The 24,612-nt window shown below is 44.4% G+C and overlaps 1 protein-coding gene across 3 annotated transcripts in view; it reads left to right on the forward strand.

Annotated features, from left to right (window-relative positions):
- FLCN (folliculin) overlaps positions 1-24,612 on the forward strand; it is a 611,825-nt gene that overhangs the window by 25,042 nt on the left and 562,171 nt on the right. Inside the window, exon 1 of one of the 3 annotated variants that reach the window (XM_069645736.1) lies at positions 72-129. The exons of the other annotated variants lie outside the window; for them this stretch is intronic. The gene's annotated coding sequence lies outside the window, so the exon portion shown is untranslated. Of the gene's footprint in view, positions 1-71; positions 130-24,612 lie in introns of those variants that run through there. 3 annotated transcript variants of the gene reach the window in all.

Below are 24,612 nucleotides of genomic sequence, written 5' to 3' on the forward strand. Positions count from 1 at the left end.
AGACCAGCGCGAACGGGAAACCCGGAATCTTCTGGGGACGTGGAAGTCCAAGGACCCCCCAGACGTAAGCGCATATAGATCCGCCAGGATGGGGCACGCCGAAACCGGCAGGATGGCCGTGACCCACAGGTAAGTGGCGTGACACAAGGATCCTTTTTAGATGCATCTTTACGGAGACATGGTCTGTTTGAGTGCACCACCAGAAGAAAAAAGACGTGTGGATCCGTTGACATTCTGATAATATCCTTATGCTAGCTACTCGTTAATTTGGCATTGCTTTGAACCAGTTGTGGCAATGGCAGTTTAACAGATTGAATGTGCTCACACAGTGCACTTCTTGTAGTCCAGTTCGGATATTTCTGAAGCATTGAACTATGGCATTTATATTTGGGTGGGCCTATGCTCCGTCGCCTGAGCAGAAATCTTCCAGCCACGATACTGATAGGAAATGTGTACTTCTTGCCCATTGTATAATGGTGGGTAGAGCTTGCTATCATTATAGAAACAGAGCATCTTTCTTCTAACTGTATTACAGCACTAGTGGACTGGTTGCGTAGTCTAGGCCAAAGTAGCTTAAATTGCTGATTTCCTTTGCCATTGCTGCTTCCCCACCCCATTCGAGCCATTTTGGGTGGGGAGGGTTGTGGTGCTGTAGTAATGTAACCCAACAGTGCAAAAATGACCTAGCCACCCTATCTGTTAAATGGCATTGAAGCTGCTGGGCTCCAGACTGCACTATGTTAGGGAGGAAAAAGGCTAACTGGGTGTACAGCCGAAGGCATGGTCGCAGATATGCACGCATCTGCCATCATACACTACTTGAAGCCACTCTGCACAATGCCTCTGTCATAGGAATGCAGTTACAGCACACAACCAAAACCTGATACGCAGAAGCACAAAAAAAAACCACTATCCCGCTCTCGCTTACCCCCTCTAGACCACTTACTACCACCCATCCACATGCCAGCTTGACATTGGTCGCTAGGAGGGACTTGGCCACCCCTTATATCTTAAGCACTGATCTATATGCACGCAAGCATACTAGCACCTCCTTGGTTTTCTTTCCATACCCAGACTCCGGTCTCCCATGGGCGTTTAACCTACAGTGCATTGCGACCATACTAATGGTGAAAGGTGCTATACAAATGATGCAGTACTACTACCACTACTAAATCCCTGGACCTCCTTGATACCTACTTCCACATCCCTATCCTTCTGCACATCTGAAAGTATTTGAGATTCGATGTGGGACAGGCTCATTATCAGGTCATGGTACTTTCGTCCAGGCTTTGCTTACCTCCCAGAATCTTCACAAAAGTTCAAGCACCTCTCTGCACGAGGAGGGGATTACTGTGTACCCTTACTTGGATGACTGGTTGATTATGGGGTTGTCCAGTATTGCCACAAGAACCGTCCGCCTGCTGACATTGCTTGGCTTATTGGTCGACCTGTCTCCGACCCAGCAGTTACAATTTTTAGGCGCTTTTTTCATCACAGAAGCAGGCTGGGTCTGTTGTTAGGGAGAATTCTCTGTTTAGGCTGAATTTCCCTCCCTAGTGAGTCCCCCAGCAGCTTTGCTGGATTTCTGGGGTTTATTTTTTTCTCCTGCCAAGAGTGAGACTCTTTTACCCTCACTCTTGGACATGTTGAACTGTGTTATCTTGGACAAACCTTGTGTTGAATGGGCTATGGGGTCTTTTACTCCATAGGGCCTCATGTATTTTTGTGATGTGGGTTACACAGCACCCTCTGTGCCGTGACCCAGGGGTGTCCTAGGGACTCCCCAACATAGACTCCATACCCTGGGACTGACTACTGTCTCCCAGGGCATGTAAAGTCACCAAAGACTTTGCTAGTCTTGAATCCTGAACAGAACCAGTACAAACCATCATATTGTGGACGTACTGGCTGGGGCAATTCGATTGCCCCAGGGTCTGTTAGTCGAGGGGGCACGTCTCCGTCCCCCCTGATCGAGTTTTGGCTGGTGGCAGTGGAAACTACGTTTTATATTCGACCGCGAATATTTTCCTATGGGATTTCCCATTGTTTTAGGCTAACACATTTAATTATTTATTTACGGTAGCCTTAAACATACCACCGGTTTATATATTTATTTTTATAACTCCGGTTGGGACTTTTTGCCAAAACTTGATGCTAAAATGGCGTTGGTGTTCGCCTCTGTAACTCTGACCCAAAGTGGAGCCCTTTGTTCCACTTTTGGCGGGCTTCTCCACAGAAGCCCTCCAAAGTGGTGCCACTCTGTCTGGGGTACTTAGGAGGGGTGGAGGGGGATTTAGGCACCCTGGACTGAGTTACCTTGGTAACTCAAGTCGCACTCCGTCCTGATTGGCCCAAGTGGTGAGCCGCCCGGCTCACCACTTAGCATGTTTGAGTGACAGCTAGGCTGGGTGAATGGGGGTTTGCTGCATAAAAGCAGGGCTTTGGGGACTGGAACTTCAGAAGTCGCCACAGGATCAAGAATCCGACGAGGGAAGAGCTGAGCCGACCTGCTTCGACGACACCACCCGGTGGAGCCCTGCTGAACCGTCTCACCACTTTTCCCGACGACCGAGGAGAACTCCTAACAGAGTGGCTCCTTCCCTTGACTGGTGGGGACAACCAGTTTTCGCCTTCTTTTCGCTTCTCGAGGTATCTCGTGGCCGCCTTGCCAGTGCCAAGCACCCCGGCAACCGGAACCCCACCACTTTTACCCCAAACCACGAAAGTCGGTACAACCCTTCAACCGGAGGACTCCGCGGCTGGATTCTTCCCGGGCAGTGCAACGACCCTCTTCTTCTGCTCTTCAGCGAGAACTTCTTCTCCCCTGACCGACGTCGAGCCCAACTGCCACCGCTGGAGGATCCTTTCCGCTTAAGGTACCGTGTTCCGCCTGGCTTCCCTTGCTACCGACTGTACGGGGTAGATTTAGCCCCCGGCTTTCGAACCTGGGAGTGCCTGGGACACCCTGGCTAAACTTTCTAAGCCACTCTACACCCTTTCTAACTCTTTGCAAGACTTTGAATCCCTAATAACAGTGTGATCTTGGGCACATTTTCGCTCCGGCTACTCTAAGAGTGGGCCCTGCCTAGTGACTTTTGCTCACCTGTGACTTTGTGTTTCTTTGAGCCTATTGCAAGTGTTCTGGACCTTAGAGTGGTGTGTTTAACCCATTTCTGTTTCTTTTTATCCCTTCCTTAAACCTACTAGAGTGTCATCTAACGTTAAGCGCTCACCTCTGTTTTAATTATGTGGAGTTAACTTAGAGTTGTCTAGATAGGAGTAAGGGTTGAAACTGCTTTCATTATAACTGTGTTTTAAGTGTTTTTACTATACTTTGCTAGAGTGTTTTCAACTTATGTGTTCTTAAAAAATAAATAACTATATACTTTTGAAACCAAGCTCTGGTCAGTGTTTGCTTGTACTATTGTGTCTGAGGACATATTGTGTATACTTTGCATACTGCCTAACTCTTCTTGAGGGGAGTCTGACTGCTCAGCCACAGCTACCAGGTAAATCTGGGTGGTGCGGACTGCTACCAAGTGGGTTTACTGCTGTACCTGTAGTCTTAAATCTTTTGCAGTGTTCCCCAAGGGAACTGCACAGGTTTCTGACTAACATCTGTCTTTCGGAGGACAGGGCCCGTACCCTACAGGAGGGTGTGAGGAAGTTGTGCCAGCTTCAAAGGACTCAAAACGAATTTCTGGCTGCTGGTTCAGGGCCCAATGGCGGTCACTGTTTTTGTCACCCCATGGGCCAGGCTTCATCTCTGTCCCCTTCTCATGCACCTCCACCGCCATTGGTGTCCGGAATCAATGGACTTCGAACAGTTCATCCCCATGATGCTGTCACTGGTGAGGCATCTCCAATGGTGGCTGCAGGGGAAGAACATGTAGGGAGGAATCCCCTGGATCGCCTCTGAACAAACTCTTACCACGAATGCCAGTGCCATCAGATGGGGAGCAGTGTTGGACCAGAGGACAACTGAGGGTCGTTGGGTCCTATCATCGTACTGCAAGGAGCTGGAAGCGGTGAGACTCTCCCTACTTGCCTTCTTCAGAAGGGTGAAGGTCCAAGAATCCTGGTCAGGAACACGACGGCCAATCAGGGGGGCATGCTGTCCACCCTCCCTGCCCAGGATTGCCTGCTCCATGGCAAGGTGTCCTGTCTTTTCAGATTACAGGCTGTCTAGGGCGGTGTTCGCGGCTCTGTGCCAGAGATGGGGGACCCACAGAATGGAAATGTTTGCCTCTGCCTCATATTGTCTCCTTCACAGGTTTTGCTTCAGACTACAGGAGCTGGGGGCATGGAGGTGGATGCCTGACTATTCTTCGCCTTTTTCAACAGTGGCTGTCCTTCCTCGATTGATTGGGATAATCCGGAACAGCAGATCCCCGGTCATTCTGGTAGCTTTGCGGTGGCCATGGAGGGGCTTGTTTGCCCACCTGGCCCTGGTAAGGTGTCCCCTCCCCTCGATCACCCTCCTCCTGTGAGCAGAATGGATGGCTGTGCCCTCTTCTACAACTGGGCCTGGGGGGCTTGAATGTTGAGAGGGAGGCTTGCGAGGGAGGATTGCAAAGATTAGGTATGAAAGCCAGTGCATCTGCCTCGGTTCAAGCACCTACGCCCTGCCACATTAGGGTCTTATAACCCAAAATGTGATGGGTGGACATTTTTTAATAAATCGGACTCGCTAGCACTGCTGTAGACAACCTTCCCCACCACCGGTTTTTAGCCTGTCTGTGCCGTTGCAAAAGGGGTCCAGCCATATGCATATCAGTCAGGCACTGCCACCAATGGGAGCAGCCCAGCCCGAACTGCTAGGCCAGATCACCTCTGCTTGGAAACCCAAGCAACCCCAGGCAGGTTTCAGCCTTGTTAGGCCTCAGCAGTGAGGTCCAGCTTGGTTCGCTATGGCACAGTGAGTGAGTGACCCACGTCTGGGCATACCCTCTCACACTGGGAGACAAACTATAACCAAAAAAGTGATGGTTGCAAGGTTTTGAATAAATCTGAACCACAGGCTGAAAAACGATGGTCTGGAGGGTTGCCCAGTGGTGTCCTGTTATGATTTATTCAAAACCTTCCAGCCATCAGCTTTTGGTTTTGCTTTGGTCTCCCCAAGTGGGACGGTATGCACAGACATTGGTCCCGACCCTGCTGGGCCTTCAGACCCAAGCTACTTTTCACTGATGACGCAAAACAAGTTTGAAACCTGTCTTTGGTTGCTTGTGGACTCGTGCAGAAGGCATGTGACCTAGCAGTTCGGGCTGACTGCCGTTTTGGGGTGGGGCCAGGCTTCATTTACATATGGTCTTTACCCTTTTGTAATAGCTTGGCAGGGTGAAAAACAATGGTCTGGAGCGTTGCCCGGAGTTGTGCCCGTGGTTATGATTTATTCAAAACCAGCCATCAATTTTTTGGTTTTACATTAGCTTTTTATGCCCGCCAATGGGAATCCTTTGTGACTTGGTGTAAAGGTCCTGGGGTCCCTCCTCTGCAGTGCGGGGTGGGTCTTTTTTTTACCAATTTCTTCAGGATGAGTTTTATCTGGGTTTTTCTCCTTCCTCTCTTAGGGCCCAGTGGACAACTGTATAGCCTTTAAGGAGTCTTGAGGGGTGTGGAAGCAGCGAACCCAATCATTTTCCACTTGTGGAATTTCTCGGTTTCCCTCCCAGAGTGAGTACCTTAGTCCCTTACTGGGATCTTCCACTGGTCCTTCATGCTCTGCTGGGTCCTCCCTTTGAATCTTGGGGACTGTCGGTCTCCTGTTCCTCAGCTTAAAGACAGTCTTCCTTATTGATATTATTTCAGCTATGCGAATTGGGGAACTAGGGGCACGCTTATGTTCCTCTCCCTACCTAACTGTCTCTCCTGAATCAATCACCCTGAGGTGTGATACCGCGTTTTGCCCCAAGGTGGTATCCCCTTTCCACTTATCGCAAGAGATCATCATCCCGGCCATTCCACTCAATCTGCCAGGGTGTGCAATAATAAAATGCCTCAAAAATGCAGTGGTTTGACCTGGTAAAGGTGTACCCATTCTACCATTTAAGGAGAGCGGGGGTTGCAGGGGTGTCCCCCCGCTCCCTTTAAATGGTATAATGTGTCCGGGGGTTGGAGGGGTGTCCCCTGCATCCATTACATGGATTGCGTTGGCAAAACCACAGCCTTTTTGCCACGATTTAAACAGACATTTTTGTAGCGATTTTGACACATGGAACATCTGCCAGTTGAATGGCTCTTTCTGGCTTGGATGTAAGGGCTGTTCTCCTCTACCTTCAGAATGGATTTCGATCATCCCGTTGTCTCTGTCACCTATGGGGCGGCAGGGCTAGGAGGTAAGGCTTCCTCCCTTACTATCAGTAGGTGGTTTAAGGAATCCATCTCTCTGGCCTATTTGGTGAGTGGGCCCCAGTGATTCCCCAGGTGTTTTGGGGAGATCTGGCGGCTTCCTGGACGGAGGCTCGGTGGAGGGGCTTCGGTCTTGGACATCTGCAGGGTGGCTATTTGGGCCTCCCCCTGACATTTCGGAGACTTTGTTGTCTTTGGTTGTCTTGACTTATACATACGTTATTTGCAAAGTGTGTTCTGAGCAACGTGTCATGTTGAACTGTACACAGAACAAAAGGACGTGGGTGTGCTGCTGGTCCTTGTTCTGTGTGGTTCTTTATGAACCTCAGAAAGGTAGTTGGTATTCTTCATAGAGTATCTCAGATTTAGCCATTTCCTCTGACTGCTTGCGTATCTCAAACTTGGGTATTGCTCCATGCACTGTTGAATCTAAGATTTAGGGGTTTGTCCATGCACCTCTGAATCTCAAATGTTTGTGTTCCTCCTTGAACTGTTAAGGCTCAAATGTAGCCATTTACTCCCACTGCCCGCGCGTCTCCAATTTAGGTGTTCCTCCGGGTACTGTTGAACCTCAAATTTAGGCGTTTCTACTACTGCTCATGTATCTCAAATTTAGGCATTTCTCCATGTACTGTTGAATCTCTGCTCAAGTGTTTCAAAGTTGGGTGTTTCTCCATTTACTGCTGTGTCTCAAATTCAGGCATTTTCCCGTTTACTGCCCATTTACTGCTGAGGCTCTAAATTGGGCGCTTTCTGCCACTGCTCTAGTATCCTAAATGTAGATATTTCTCCATTGTCTGAGCCTCAAATTTAGGGGTGTCTCCATTCTCCCTCTCACTGCCGCCATAGTTAAATCTAGGTGTTTCTTCAGCAGTGTCAAAGTTTATTTCTGAGTTTGTCCATTGCTCTGTCATAGCCAATTCGGTGTACTTGGGTTACTGTTGCCAAGGTTGCATATAGGCCTTTCCCTCTAGCTGAATTAGATGAATCCAGGTGATTACATGGTAGCCGTTGCTCGCACTGCCACAGTTCAATCCAGATGTTAGCGCTGTGGTGCCATGGTTGATTTTATAAGTCTGTCCATTGCTGTGCCAAAGCCAATTCTGAGGGTTGTCAGTTAATGTGACCAAAGCGCAGTACCATAGTCCAGGGTTTGAAATTAAGATTCTATAAGCGGTGGCTAAAACCAGCTCCTGGCTATCCAGCATTAACCAGGAGATACCACAGTGGGATAAGGTGCTAGTACATAGCGTTCCGCAAATCTAACTTCCACATGAGATGTACAAATATAATTTTGCCCATTATGTATGACCCCTCATGCTTTAAATGCTGTATAGATAGACATGCCGCGCCCAGGCCCCACCCCCTTCCATGCTCCAATCCCCTCCTCTCTCTCAGCAGTCCCGACACTTCTCCACCCTGAGGGCCCCTCGGGCAGCCCACTGGTCCGCCTCTTGCCACAAACCCCAATCTCCCCAGGCACCTCCTCCCATATCGGTCCCCTCCCATGCACCTTGTGTGGCGATCAGTTGGAGCATAGTCTGTATAATACACCACTGAACTGGCCGCAGGCATGGCTATCCACACACATCAGTATACAGCAAGGACTACAACAAGAATGTGGTTGTGCTGTTTACATAAACTCTCTGCCTATCTACGCCAAACTTTGCCTCACAACCTCTGACAGCAGATTGCAGCGCTGACCTACGATAGATTCGGGCACGTTGAAGACATAGCGAGTGTCTAGCACTGATGCCATTCCTACTCCTCTCCGCACCCATCCACATACCGGACCACATGGGTTGCTTCTCTACCGGAGCCTGGTCAGCCCTGCTAAGCCTTTTGCGGCCAAATGCACACACGCATCATAATCGTGCTCCATAACCTCCAACACTGTGGACTTCGGTCCTCGGAGGGCGTTCCCACTAACAGTGCATTGAAACTATGATAATGGTAAAATTGGCGCTATTCATATAACAAGTACAATACAGTATAATACAAGTAATTCCCTTTCAAGAATAGATTGTGTGGGAGGTGAATGCGGTTTAATAGCAGATAGTGGGGTAGGTGGCGAAGGATTTCCTGAAACATTCCAAGTTGTGTTGCAAGTGTGGAATTCCAAAGTGCGAGAAACTTAATATGTTTGTTTTTTTCTTTATTTATTTCTAACGCGCCAGACCCAGAGGTATCAGGGCACGGAGACGAGGATATGTTAAACTTACAGGTTACAGAACGTGGCACAGGAGATTAAATAATTTACAAGTAACATACTTGATACATAACGAATTACATGTTTGTTGCATGAAGAAAAAACAGCATCACAAAATATGTCATTGTACCAGCCCGAAGGACGTGGCTATTTGTATAGTACTGATTTTGTTTTCTATATAAATTGTCAAAAGTTAAAGGTACGCACACAAATAAAAACGGTGATCATATGCACTTTTTAAACCACAGACAAAAAAGTACAACATTAACATACATTCATTTTTGTCTTTAAGTGTTTTGATAGGGGACATTGGCGGAGTTAAATTGAGCAACCAAAACAGCACTTGCTCCATATTAAACATAGGGCCCGTCTGTAGTATTTCACTGAAGCTCAAGCATAGGCAAAGTTATAGGAAAAGCACAAACACCTAAAGAGTGTAAGCAGTAAACCTTGGAAGTAGTCCATATTAAAACAAACTTGCATTTAATCAAAAGATGAATAAGTAGAAAAATACCTATGGGCAGTTTCTCAAAAAGAAGCACAAAAGGAGCGCAGTGAATACATTTTTTTCATTTATGCCATTTTAGTCATGCGCAGGCCACCTTAGGGGACCTGCACATTTCAGAAGGGGTTTGGACAGTCACGCAAAGATGTGCTATTGGGCCCCCTCCAATACATTAGTGTCTGGAGCACTCCTGACACTAATGTATGACAGACTCGCAACAACCATGTGGTTGCTGGGAGTGTATTTCACAGAGACGGACCCTCAGGTGGCTGTGAGAAGGGATCACCCTTATCTCATTAAGGAGCGTTCCTCCTTAGAAAGAAGTCCAAGGAAAAGAAGCAAGGCTCTACCGCCGCCGCTCCTGCTGAAACCGTGCAAGACGCAGGTGAGGCTAGTTATAGTCATCGTCGTGACACCAAGCCCCCAAATGTTATCCAATGTTTGGAACTGTCCACAAGTCCAAGACAGTTGCCAAGTCTATGAACACCACATAGATATACTCCTTTGACATATAGGGATTTGGCAGCCACTAAGTAAAGATTCACGTCTTGGTGTGTAGTGCCAGGGCCCTCCATGAACCACAGTTGAATGCAGGTGGGAATAGGTTTTTTTTCGCTGACCCACTTCTTCATCGTCTCCAGTATCACTTTCAAAACTATCTTGAATGTATTACCTAGCAGAGAAATCTGTCTGTAGCGGTTGCAGACTTGCCATCATTCTTTTTATGGGTAGGACAGAGTATAGCTTTTCTCCAGCTTTTGGTATTTCTCTCTCATTGCACTGAATACATTACTTAAAAGTGGATCCCACATGACTTGCACATCATATTGGGTCACAACGTTTGTTTGCTTTTGTAGTTGTGATCACTTCCATTACTTACTTAGGGATTATCAAGGTGTTAATAGTCCCAGTCACCATTCCAAGGTGGCATGGCATCCCAGTTTGCTGTTCCGATTTTACATAGTTATAACTGTACAGAGTGGCAACATGTGATAACCAACTCTCCACAGGTACATTGTTCTCAATTCTTGGGACAGTTGGATAGTTGGGACTATTTGGCTCAATCTAGCTTGGTGAACACTCTGTAAAAGCCTTTTATTGCATCTGTGTACTGTTTCCTTAGGTGTGTGGTACCCATATTCGGAGCATCCCTTGGTTTGATGGCATAGAAAAGGGTTTTCCATGCTTTTTTTTACATCTTCTCAAACGATACTGGCACATCTTTCATACCCCCAGGAGCCTTATCTGTCGAGAATGCAATTCCTGGATTGCTCACTGCTCAAGGGTGTCTTTATGATCTAAAGTTTATGAAATATATATTTTTATTGTGGAAAGACTTTCAGCAATTGAACGTTTTCCTTAATATACAAGAAAAAGTGTATCCCAGCGTATTCTTCTCCTGTTGGCTGTTATTGCCCGCAGCTTGTATTTGCGCATTTAGGAGTCAAATTTGAGTGATAGCGTTGCTGCCTGGGCAACTGATGTGAGACAGGCATGGTATCAAGAGATGACACAGATAACAGATTATGAATTGAACAATAGAATCTTTATCAAATGTCAAGATGGGTGTAATGCCTAACCTGCTCTATAGTTATGGTGGGTATTTCCCTGCCTAAAGAAACGAAGGAAAGTATATGTCTGTACGTCCAAATCAAAAGTATGTCTGTGTCAAAACCTATGCTTGCCCTGTCATCTAATACAAAAATGTAGCGTAGGTTATGCAAACTCGGAGGTGTTAAACACAGTCTGGAGCAATCTCTAGCTGCCTTACCCAAGTTCAGGATACAATTCCAACAAATACAGAATTTAAATGTTCCTTCAAGACTTGGGTTTCTCTTCCCCAAGCTTCAAGTACTGGTTCACAAAACAATGTTCCGAAGGAGCTCCGGTTTGCCTTCCCCAAGCTTTCTGTTATTTTGACTTAGATTGCTTTGGTGGTTCACAACAAACTCAGAAAACTTAAAAGTTCATAGGTTAATGATTTATCTTTCTTGGCATTTCTTTGGCTCTCTTTTCCAACTTCCACGTTGTTGGCTTTGGTTAACAGCCTTCATTTCTATTAGTTTGGCATTTTGCTCACACTTCACTTGCTCTCCTCGGCTGCTCATTCAGAGTTCTCATTCTGTTTTCAATAGTATTAACTGTTCTTATTGCTTTTTCAAGGTCCTTAATTAATCGGAGACTTTTGAATATGTTCAGCTTCCTCAGACGTGACCACTCTGATATATTGTTTCCACACAATCCGTTTTTTAACCTTGCATCAGCTTTCAATGTATTAGATTGTTAACGTAGCATTCAATTATTCTTGCTCTCATCGCAACTCGTAGACATTCATTAGCATACCGGCGGCACGTGTCTGCTCAGTCACAATGTAGCCTCTATTCCTACACTCGCGTTCGGGTTTCTTCACACAAAGAAAATCACCGGTCGCTTTCTGCTTTCACAACTTCTCAGCAAAGGAGGTCAGGGTCTTGCCACCTGCCCCTCAGGCACTCCTGGGCCGGCTACTCTGCCCAGGGTAACGAGCATCTGCAGCACCAAACGGGAAGGGCTGGCCGACACTCCACACGGCTTCCTTCCTCCAATGTTACCAGCTCCCTGGAATTACAGCTCCCTCACCATTCTTTCACCAAGCGCCCTATTCGGCAAGTTTCCAGCTTTCTCATGTTCTGCTCTCCTCTGGCTCATAAGTCTGCTTTGGCTTCCCTGCTGCACTCTACTCCTCCTTTCTTGTGCTCCACCTTTTATGCACCTGAACCCTTCCAAAGGGTTTCAAGTGTGAGTCCTGGATTTGGCTTGCCTGACTATAGTTAACCCAATTAGTGGGACATGCCTGACCTTCAGCTCTATAGTCTCCAGGATCCCTCTTCTTCATCCCAGTAATATAGTGGTGTTTTCTATAGGTAGTCTGTACTACGCTTTGAGGCATCTTTCTCTTCTCAGTACTTTGTGTAATTTCAGGGGGTAATTAGGATATGGACAACCATATATTACAAAGGCTGAGGGAGGGTTAGATAAGTCAATGTCAGGAAAAGGGGATACTGTGTCTCACCCTCTGTAAACCAATTCCCAAGGATCCTCCACTCAGGTGATCCTCCCTCGCTAGTGCACCCCCAGGGATGGGATCCAAAAGCGATGGGCCTTCCCTGGCCACCTGAACAGAGGATCCATGGGAAGTAGTTGTGAGCGTGCCTTCAGGTTTCTCACACTGGTCACTGCAATCCTTCTATTTCCAATCTATTGTATTTAACCTACTAACCTACTATAACCTATGGTGGAACTGCCACAGGTGCTATTAAAAGTTGCTTTCTCAAGTATATTGGGCAAAACCCTGCCATGCATAGCCCTTAATCCTGATTGCGTGAGTGATTTATGCATCATATAAAATAGTATGTCTGTCCGTCCATCAGCTGTCGCTGGGAGTAGTATATCATGGTCTATAACCTAATTTCTTTCAAATAGTTCTTCCAGAGACCAATTGCCAAACTTGAGAATAAAATGACCGTCATTATCAGTGAGATACTGTCCAGGTTTATGTCTAAAATCTTGACTTTAACATCCTTAGGTCTTCCCCAAAAAAGCCAGCCTTTTCCTTTTTCATGGTGCATTATAGCAATATATTAGCCTTGTAGCTAAGCCCCCCTCTGCAAATTAACTTAATGATCTGCATGTGTCACTCCCTCAAACAAATTCAATGTGCATAGGTCCTCCAGAATGTCCCTTGATAGTTGTCTTAACTTCATTTGAGACTGAAATAACTTTTCTGTGGAAAGATGCAATTAACAATGCTTCTTGTTATAAGACAATGTCACAAGAGTCTGCTACTGAAAGAACGTCTGGGTCTGACTGTACCGTAACATGATTTGAAACCGTTCTGGAGAATAGAATGTTAACCTTTCTCTGCAAACTGCTGTGATAGATAATTGCTTTCCACCTTCGTTTACTTCCTCTACCTGCAGGCCGCCACCCTTATACAGGTCTTGTTGTTGCCAAATTGCCTTTTGGCTGTGTGTGCATGTACATTTTTATTTCGGAGTCAGAAGTGTCTTCAGATTTATTTAAATAGGTACACCAAAACTTTGACTGTGTGTTGCTATATTGCTGTTCTTTTTTTAAAAAACATTTTTTATAGCGATTACACGTCCAATACGTGTGAATATCGGACAAAATGATATAAACTCTAAATATGTGGATCATATTAAAATTAACATTGACATAAAATATTGACTAATAGTGCTTACCAGAAAACGATAGCAATGATAATTTAATGCAATCCAAGGCATAAATTAGTTTTCAAAAATTGATTATCAGAGTTTGCTAATTAAAATCTTCTTGATTAGCAGACAGACCCATTTGATTAGCAATGTTGTACTAATATTGTTAATGTCACCAGAAGTTATTTAGACATGAAATGAGCGACGATACAGCAGTTTTACTTATCACTGAATTAAGACATTATTGAGAGTTGTCGGGCCTTGCAAATTCTTTAAAATTCATCTAAAGCTGCAGGTCAGGTAACTTAGTTTACCTATTCGACCTAAGGGAAAAGTGCACTCAACCCATAGCAACGTATGACAACAAATGTAAATGTGATTTCTGTAAAATGGTGCATGTCACTACAAACACTCTTTGCGTGGCACACTGCTGCCACCCAGAGACCAGTCATGCACAGTGACATTTTTATTTGACACTGCAAAAAAAGTAAATGTTAAATAAAAGTTTCATCCCTTGCAAATGGTACACTTCATAAAATCTACTCAACTATGCGAGCTGGCGAAAAGACCCTACGAGCCCTGGATGAGTGTCTGTAAAATAAATAGATATGATAAAAAAACGGCTCTGGAAGCAGTTTTGCCAGCTGTCTTCCTGGATGGAACTATTGAGCACTACTTGCGTAAACATCTAGTTAGCTTTGTGTATTCATTATGCAAGAGGAAAGAAAGAGACTATGCAGAGTGGATGGCGTAGAAAGCAGAGAACTGGGCAAACTAGGTGTAATATTGTAGTTTGTGGTCATTTCACTTTCAGGGTAGCTGGTATAAAGCAACAGGGTGATGATAATATCATATATAATGCCAAGGAGTATGGGATTGGTCATGGGTTGAGCACCTGTTGCACAAATGTATGCAAATAGCAAGTTACAGAACTAGGTTTGCCATCAAAACCATTTGAACGTGTTCTCCTGTACATTTTCAAAATTGTTCACTCGTCAATAGGGATGTAACGGTATAACGCTATACCGTTAAAGATACCGCGAACCACTCAATTGAACAATAATAACCGTCACATTGTTCATACCGGTATACCGTTAAGTGTGCTTTTGTGCTTTTCAATCTGATTTGGAAAGCTGCAGTAAGCAAGTGCTGCGCAGTCTTGGTCTTGCACTGTTGGATGTGCCATCTGCCAAGTAGTTTCAGTTGGAGCAGTTTTTAATGCCATTCCATAAACTACACGTGCCTGACACAAAATCAATATGTTAGCAATAGGAAGAATAAATACAGTGCCAAGAAGGAAAAGGGTTTACTTTGGGTTGGCGGCTTTGGGGTTTATATATTTATAATGTATGTTTGCTAAACGTATGACAATGGAGGATGTCCCTGGTTCTATCATTGAATTAACATATGATAAGTCACACTGCGAAATTCACTCATCTCTGTGGGTATTCCCTGCTGCCATACCAAAGGGTGACATGTCCTTGATTACTGAACACCTTTTGGCCCACAAGTAAACTAAAGGCTGTAACGTAAAGAGAGCATGCGTGTGCGAGTATGCGCACAAGCTTATACTACCATCAGCCTCCATTGATCTGGGGCATGCATGTTATAAATATGGCAACATGTTCATCTTCACCAGTAGCCAGTGGGGGAGCTAAAAGCCTAAATGACCACTTAAGAAAAGCTATTCAGTTTGCTTTGCCAGTCGCAGCAGGGCTCTCCCCCTCCTCCTATCCACACATGTTTGTGTTTGGTGGAAGCAAGGGGTGGCATTTCAGTGAAAAGTATGTTGAAAAGCCCAATTCTGACTCTGGGTGCCAGGTTTTGTTTGTGATGATAAATCTGACAATTTATGACCTTTTAGAAAATATTTGTTAAGATTGGTTAACTCCACCTGCTATACCGCGATAACCTGTCATGATGCCTGCTCCCGGGGAGCCGGTTCAAGCCCTGCGTCCCCGAAAATGGACATCCAGTCCCCAAGGAAAGACCCAGCAACCCCATATAGGGGCCCTTTGGACAGTGTCCTGGCGCCTATCGCGCCAGGCTCATAAAAGACATCAGTCCTGGCGCCATAGGCGCCAGGCTCATTATGGGAGTTCTTGGGTGCACTTACCTGATGCAGACCATGCTGCAGGATCCCGGCCTCCTTGAAGCCTGAAAGGAACTACATTACCTGTGGGACTAATTTACCATCCGGGCGTGGTCAGGGAAGGATACATACCTGATTGGAGGAAGGATACATACCTGGAACTTCTTCCAAGGCTATTTAAACCCCACCCGAACAGCCACACGTGCTTCGCGTTGTTCTGCATCTAGCAGCTGGACGCTCACCGTGTCTGCTCCTGCATCCTGACTTCTGCCACACCTGCCAGCATCCTGGATCACCTGCAAAAGGAAGAGAAGAAGAGAACAGAAGAAGGAAAAGTCCTTACCTGCTAAATCCGCATCCCGGAGACATCTCGCCGACAATCCTGAAAAGGAAGACTTTTATTTAAAAGCTCATTGCGTCGATCGCTGCAGCGCCGCATTCCACTCACCTTTACAGGGCGCCTCCATGTTCAGCAGCGATCATCCGGATTCGCAGTCACGCCCCAGCGCCTAGGGAGAAAAAGGCAAGAATGAAAGGTGAGAGAGAGAAGGGAATAAGGAAAGCTAAATCTCCATGTTAAGACTTACCTGTTGATTCATTCCCTCTTCATTTCGGGTCCGCGCACATCCTGGCATTTCCGGACCCCGGCCCCTAAGGGGAAAAAGAGACATCAGCGTTAATGAGCGAATGAAAAGACATTACCAAAAAATGCTCATTAAAGACTTACCTGATTTCTACAAGGATTTCACCTCTCATCTCGGGTCGGTGCCTGTTCCCCGGCATTCCGTACCCCGGCCCCTATGCCCCTATGGGGAAAAAAGACACTAGCATTAGTACATTAATGCATGGACACAAGGGGAACCTCATATCAAAAAACATACCTGGAAGCCAAGCAAGTTTGGTTCTCACCAATCCGAAAATCCAGTGAATTAACTGGATACCAACGCGCCCTTGCATCAGAAGCAGGATAGAGAGCTCGCCCTTCCAGACCATAAGGTGAGACGCTACGAGGAATCACAGAAGGGTTTCGAGGAGGGTGAGAGGGGAAAGTGGGAGGCCGATTGCATTACCCCGCAGACAGTTAATCCCCTATTTTCGCCTACAGAAGGATACTTCTGCGAGCCAGACAAGCCAGATTTGGGGGCCCGGTCCAGTCCGTCTTCCGAACCCTGCGCATCACCTTAGAAGAGGTCACAGCAGCACGAACCAGGCCAGTGCCTCCGTGGGAGTCAGGTGAGCGTAACATAACCATGATATACCGTCATTTTACAAGAAGGTTATCGTACCGTCATAAAACTAATACCGTGACACCCCTACTCGTCAATATGATGCTATGAGATTTAGATGCACTATCCTAAACTTTACTGTAAAGCATGGAGATGATGCAGTGTTTTACAGTATCAGTACTGTAATTCTGCAAAATGAAGCAATTTACATTTGAGGAATGGAATTACATGACTGTCTTTTAAAAAAATATAACGTTAACACATGTCTTTGCCAGACAGGATATAGAAAGCGTAATAAAAGTATCACTAAAAGTATCATCCCGATTTCTTCTGGTTTGCAATTATTTGAAAAATACATTCTTGCCTAGCCATCCCACACAGGCCTTTGGTACTTAAGATTGAGGGAGATTATTACTGCTGCACTTTCCATCCATCAGCACTTGAAGTGAACAGAGAAAAGGGGGTGAACAGAGCACCAACGGCAAGAGAGGAATGCAGGGCAATCTGGGCTTCATTGAACAGGGCAACTTAAATAGCTAGATTTGCTACACAAGTGTCAATTTGATTAGCATACCTACAGAATTGCATAGCAAATTGCTATGCGACACTGCTTTCTTTTATGCCTTGCAATCACATTAAGTTAAAAGCAGTTATATTTTCATAGTGTTTGAAATATCAGTCTATGGACAAACGCACTACACGCAAATTCACACACAACACATACTTAAACCAACCAAAAACAAAATCACTCATATAAGGCATTGAAATGGGCTCCATAGGGTGAGATATAGGTCGTCACAGTGTTTTAGAGTACTGATAATATTTGCATCTTCACTATCTAATCCTCAAACGTAAGCGTTTTCCTTGCTTTCAAAACTCTTAACTTCACTGCAACTACCAGAGCCTTATCAATTCACTCACTATATTCCATTGCAATTGAGCATCTCCCACCACGTAACAAAATCAAATTTACAACTGTTCTAGGAACTCAGATACAGAATCATATCTATTTTATCTGAAACCTCCCACCAGAAATAATCTACACGTGAACAGCTCCAAAGTTGATGTAACAATGTTCCTTTATCACTCCCACGGCCCCAAAATAGTTAATTATCTTTCAAATGTAATTTATCAATTTTTATCATCCAGTAGAGACGCCCTACAATTATTTTGTCATATTAATCTCAAAGCCGTATCCATCCTAGATTTGTATCCAATTTTGAGCAACTCTTCCCATTCCTCTTCAGATATCTCCATATTTAGATCTTCTGACCAAGTCTCTCTCATCTTTGACCAAGATTCTAAATGGACAGATTCTAAGGACATCAAATTCATATAAGTAGGTACTCCGTGTTCCGACCCATCAAACAATTTACACATTTCCGGCTTAGATCCTAACTTTGGCGAGCATTGTCTCGGGAGGATAGCTCAGGGACCACACGCTCGCCTTGGAAGCAAGACGACGCTGAGCAACACAGGTTCGATCCCTGGGTCCGCGCTTAGAAACCTCTGGGTATTAAGCATGTTATAAATAACCCATTAAACGTACACTTACAGTTACTAACTCTCAGCGTCATTAGGGACCGTCACTCTGTATAGCGGACTAATTCTCCTCTGCTCAGACCAAAAAGTAGCTGTTCTTCAAAATCTAATACCCTGCCCTCCTTGAAAATGTTGGGCACTTTTAAAATACCTTCTATAATCCAACTGTACCAGTGTAGACTTCTGTTCCGAATTTCAAGTGCAGGGTTTAGCCAAAGCGAAGCATCATATTGCAACCATATCATTTGATCATTTGAGGAAAACCAGGTCACTAATGCGGTCCTAGTAGCATTTATTGTTAGTAACTTTATAATCTTCCTAAATAACTTTTCTAAATAACTTTTCCATTGTGCACAAACTGTCTAGGGTATACGTTTTACAAACTTTCTTTCCCAGATTGAATCAAAGTTGGTTTGATGTGTCTCTATGATTGAAATAATGTGTTGCCTTCTTAAGAAGGAAACCTCTGATACTTTCCGTGATCCGGATAGCCAAAGCCCCCTTCCCTGACGCTACGCAATAACATGAACTTAGGTATTTTCGGGCGCTTAGCAGTGTGCCCACAAAAGAATTCAGGAAAACATTTTCCGCAATTCTTTTTTGGACATCGGCAACGGGAGCAACTGTATCATATACAACACTTTTGGCAACAGAACCATTTTTACTGTGTCAATTCTGGCCCATAAATTTAAGATTAACCTCTCCCATTTCCTAACATCATTTAAAAGTTTCTCTATTATTTTATTTGCATTAAAGGTAACAATTATTTTTAGATTTCGAATAATGTGTATCCCTCAGTATTTCACTCAAGTTGGTGACCAACTACAATCCCATGATGCCAGGGCACCCTTTTCACATGTAACAGAGAGTGAACATTTCTGTTTTACCCCAATTGTTTTTAAGCCCTCATAGTATTCCCACTTCTTCAAATGTCAATTTCAAAATTGGGCCACACTCTATTGAATTTGAAAGAAGTACTGTCATGTCATCAGCATATACTATTACTTTTATTTCTTTATCCCCCATTTTAATTCCACATATTCAGATGCATGCTGCTAGTGGTTCTAGAGCTAAATTAAATAGGTATGTTGATAAGGGGTACCTGTTACGACTGGCCTCCGGCGCAGGTCGTTATGGCAACGGTGGCGGCTTCAGCCGAGGATTACGCTTTGTGCTTCCAACATGGCACCTGTAATGGAAAGGAACGGTCTAGTTCTCCGGAAGAGAGACGGGAGAGTAGCTCCGCCTCTCCGCCCGGAAACGGTACAAGGATCCTGGACATCCGAACAACATTGCGTTGCTACTGTTTTCAGAGGCTTCGCTCCGTGAGTTATCGTCGGGAGCACTACGTTGCTTTTGGTAGAATTACTCTTCTGTCACTAACCCTTACTTCCTTTGTGTACACTCTCGTACAGGGAAGCTCCGCCTCTCCTATCATCCACACTCGCTTTGCCGACCTCCTTCGGCCATCGAACGCGGAAGTATTTCCTATCTACTTTTGTAAGTTATCTCTCATATCGGGTTACGAGATTGATGGATCGTACCCCTCCCCGGCTTTTGTTGATTTCCTTTCCTTGCCCTTGTCCATCTTTAGAGAACCCTTTTTTTCCAGTAACGATCCCGCTACATTCCGGAATCCCGTCGCAAACTCCACCGGAACTCATCTCAGGGACTCGCATACATTCAAATCTTGGTAGGAACCCTGTCCACTTACCTTCTTCTTCCGTTCTTGTTTTTCTCTTATCTCTGAATCCTTAACACCTTTTCTGCATTCCCTATAGAGTGGGAACCCTCTACAACTATCCAGTGCCATCCAATAGCCCTCTCTTAGGTTTCCAGTCAGGTAATACGAAACCCCATCCGAAACTCCTCGGAAGTACAGCCACTAACACTCCTCTACTAACTTTGTATTTGCTTTGTTCCCAGTTCATCCCAAGACCGGTACCTCTCCAGAACCCACTCACCTGTTTGAAAGAGCGTCATCACGCAAGACCAGGGAAAGACGAGTCCAGTTCCTCTTCCAACGCTCCCTATCTGCTACCGGGTTTTCTTCCCCAAGAGGGTTTCCCGGGAGCTTCCTTTTGACACCTGAGTTTGAAGGTGTCGGAAGATCGCTTCAGGTGGACTCTCTATACTTCACTTCATATCGAAGACAAGGTAGGCTTTGTTTCCATGTTTTTGTCAGCGGGGTTTTGCTTGTGGGCCTTCTCCAAAAAGACAGAGGGAAACCCATTATAGTTTAACAGTACCCTTGTCTTGTACCTCGTGTCAGTGGAAACAAATCCGATATCAGACCATTGGCTTGCACCTTTGCTGAGATATCCTATGTAAACAACTCACTGCCTTCATAAATACTGGGCCAACCCCCAATTTTTGTAGTGTGTTCTAAAAACCTCCAGTTCTCTCTTATCAAATGCCTTTTCTGCATCAAAAAAGGCTAATACCGAGCTTGACATCTCATTACTGTGCATCCCCGAAATATCTAAAATCCTGATGTTATCATATCCGAATCTACCCAACATAAAGACCACTGTGACTCGTCAAACATCACCCATATTTTAATAAAAATCTTGAAATCTACATTCAACAGTGATATTGGTCTGTAATTACCACATTGTTTGTGATCCTTGCCTGGCTTTGGGATCAGAATGATTTAGGCTTTCTTCACTGTCTGACAATGCCCCAGTTGACAAAAAAGGATTGAACAGATCACATAAGAATAGTGATAGCTGGGTTGCAAAGAATTTATAAAACTCTGGCGTACGACCGTCAGGCCCAGGGGATTTCCCAGTGTTAAGTTGTTTAATGGCATCTAATACTTCATAGTTGATTTCAATTTTTGCATCAATTCTGGTCTTGCCATCAGAGCATAGAGTTGGAAGCTCAATTTTTCCAAAGAAATCATCTAAATCTACTCTACTCGAACAGTATATTCAGTATACAATTCGAAATAAAGTCCACGAAAATAATCACAGGTCTCTGAATTCTTCAGTAAAATCCTCCCATCTTGAGTTTCTATGCACTTAATACAGGAACCCTATAATATTCCCTTGAGTTTGTTAGCCAGTAATTTGCCACTCTTTTTCTCCGGCCTCCCAGAATCTTTGTTTAGTATAAAAAAAATCCCCTTCTCTGTCATTATATTTATCTCACTCTCCAAGGTATGCTTTACTTTGTTCAGCTCTAGCCTGCCCTTTTCAGTATTCAACGCAGCAAATCGTTGTTGTATTCGTCTGAGTTAAACCTCTAGTGATTTCAAATTCTCTAAGCCTTTTTTCCTAGCATGTGGGGATCTACTAATTGGCTCACTTCTCACAGCTACTTTAAACCAATCCCATACTACTGATGTATCGGCCGTCCCCTTATTCTCATTAAAGTATACATCTATAAAGGTTTCCTTGCCTGTGGTTACTGTAGGATCATGAAGTAGTCTGGTATGTAGTCTCCATTTCACTGTTTTAGCCCCTGTACCTGAGACAACCAACTGTAGATCTACTATATCATGGTCTGAAATAGCTTGCTCTTATGTTGGTGCTCACGATGTGACTAATCAACCTATCACTGATCAATAAATAGTCTATTTGTGAGTATGAATTGTGTACAGGCGAATAAAATGTATATTCCCTCCCTGACACATCATCCTCCAAATATCAACCAGGCAAAATTTTTGAAGGAAATTGTTAAATTGTTAAATTCTTCGCTAATTCCCAGCATTGTGTGATTCTGTCTCATCTGCCATCTAGTACACAATTGAAGTCTCTGCCTAGTGCAATATTGTCCCCATGCCTTCCACCCAAAGTGTACTTGGCTCTTCAAAGAAGGGAACACTCGGGGAACAAGGACCATAGACTGTACCAGTGGTCATTTTCTTTCCATAATATACAACTTCATTTAACAGAATTCGGCCCTCATCATCCCTCACCACCTTCTCTATCTGAATAACAAACACTTTCCTAAATAATATGCTCACCCCTTGATTTCGATATATAGCAGTTGGACAATGCATGTGCATATCTTCAATTAATCAAAAGGCTCTCGGAGTTTACAAGTAGGTGCGTTTCCTGGGTAAACACAATGTTTGCCTTACTTCTCCAAATTCTTGCTAACACTTTTTTCTTTTACGTGCGCAATTTAATCCCTTTAAATTCCATGAGATGAAAATTAATGGCTTCATGTACCAATTGCGGCCATCTTTTTATTTTCTACATATTAGTCCTTGATGGAACAACATAGAGTATGATATGGAGCATTTGCCTACATAAATTAGATAGTTTTGTCTTATGTTCGCCCTATATCAATCTAACCCACAACAGATTATCTGGGAATATACTCATAGTGTCCGATCATCATCCGACACATTCTGAGCAAAATTATATACACAGATCTCCTCATTCCGAACCATACACACCAGTAAGGTCTGTGCCCAATATTATGATGTTCATTAGCAACCTATTTCCCCCTCCATTCCTTATTTATACCTCCTCTAGACAATACTATTCTGTATATTCAGTGTCAGAGGTAACTCATTTGCTGATATTAGCAGCTTTAGATAATTGTTTTTGCAATTGTTTGTATCAGAAATATACATGTATGGTCACATTGATACATTAATCTCATTTACTAATTGTCTCAAAACACATGTTACTTCTGATCTCTAATCAACAGTATCAGCATAGCCTGGTTCAACTATCTGTTATTCCTGGTGCACTGTAGTAATTTGCAGATGTTCAATTGCACATGCCATCTCATCATGTCATTTCCTAGCAAACACCTTATTGTTTATCCCTAGTTTCTCTCACAATTTATAGGCCCAGTCAGCTCATGACAACAATATAGTTGGCAAGGTCTTATATGTAGTTCTACCTTTAAAATAGACTGTGAATATACTTCTAGTATCATAGCTATTCTGTTCTAGCTGGCAAAGAAACATAGGCTTCCAAAGTGACAGTGAGTTATGAATATCTAAGTATACCAGCCTCTTTAGACACGCAAACCCCACAAATATGTTTTGAATCCTTATACTAGTTTAGCTGCAGACCAATCCAAACCAACATTGCTTTTAAAATATTTATCAATTCAATTATTTTTTAAAGCCTGTTTAAATACAGCATCAGTTGGTGTCGGAGCCTTAAACCTCTCGGTACCGGTTCCAGTTTGTAATGCTGCTAATGCCAGCATAAGCTTCACTGTGACTATGGTCAGAAAGTGTTCAAGCCAATATATGACAATTTTTAACCCAGTGGAGCACGGCATCAAACAGCAGAATGTAGTCTTTGCGAGCCAAGATGTCATGTACACCAGAAAACTCTCTGGAATCACAATTCTATTTCAAGACCGGAGGTGAGCACTATGCTTCTCTACCTTGAACACTACAAGCCCAATCCATTTTTCACAAGTTGAGAAGGAGAGACACGGCTTATCAAGCATAGCTCCTGCTACGTGAGTAAATCAGTTGTGTGGCCCATGCACCTTTGCATTTAAACAGCCTTCCTTAACAGGACCACCAGTTTCTACTGAGCAGTACGCACAGGCGACCTGCTGCCTGTCGGGCCACGTTTCATCAGCTGCCCCAGGACCGAGTGGCCCATAGCTCCCAGGCGTTGCATGCACAACTGCATTGTTATTTCCGGTGTGCAGGGATCTTCAAATTCAAAAAGTCCTCTGCATGCTGGAACGGTGTGCAGAGCGTCTTGTCTCCAGTGTAAGTTCTACACAAAGAGGCTTCGGCCTAGAAGTGCTTAATAATAAGCACCACAGCAGAGTGGGCAGTTGGGTGCCAACGCAGATTGGGTTTTTGCTAGGTTTTGAGGTGCAGTAGAAATGGATTAAAAAAGTACCCATACAAAAATCATGGTACATGAATGTGCTCAGGGCTCTGCCCTTGGGGTTTGCGTCAGGAGGGTGCTCAGCACATCTGTGCCTAAGACTATGTGATCCACCGTTTTGGAGGTCCTCCTGCCCCCTGCAGAGGCTGAATTATATGGACTTTGGTTATCCTTCTAAGAGGAGAGAGCAGGTACAGGATGATATATTGAGGATGGCAAGGAGCAGAAAGCTTCCATGATGCCCCCCCTTTCTTGTGATGCAGTAGAAGAAAGTAAGACTGGCGATAAAATTCAGTTCAACAAATGGGTTCATTGAGAGCATTTGAATGAGCGCCATCTTAACGTGCTTGCAGACAGCCTACAGTGGGGCAACTGGCTGGCAATTCTGATCCACAAGACTATTATCTAGCCCTCCTGATCCATAGCCTGCACAGGCGTTTCCTTTAGTTTCTACGGACAGGTCAACTCTCTGAGTTTGTGAGCCTGCCATTCGACTTGTTCAAGAAAGTAATGAAGGCAGTGGTACGCTTTCTCAGTGACATTGAGCAGGAAATCCGAATGATCTTCTGCCTGGACGACGTGATCTTCATGTCCCAAGACTGGGAGCTCCTGCAGAATCTCAGGTTTTTCATAAACTGTGAAAAATCG

This window comes from Ambystoma mexicanum, chromosome 2p (assembly GCF_040938575.1).
Source record: "Ambystoma mexicanum isolate Mex_15411 chromosome 2p, UKY_AmexF1_1, whole genome shotgun sequence".
NCBI classification, from domain to species: Eukaryota; Metazoa; Chordata; class Amphibia; order Caudata; family Ambystomatidae; genus Ambystoma; species Ambystoma mexicanum.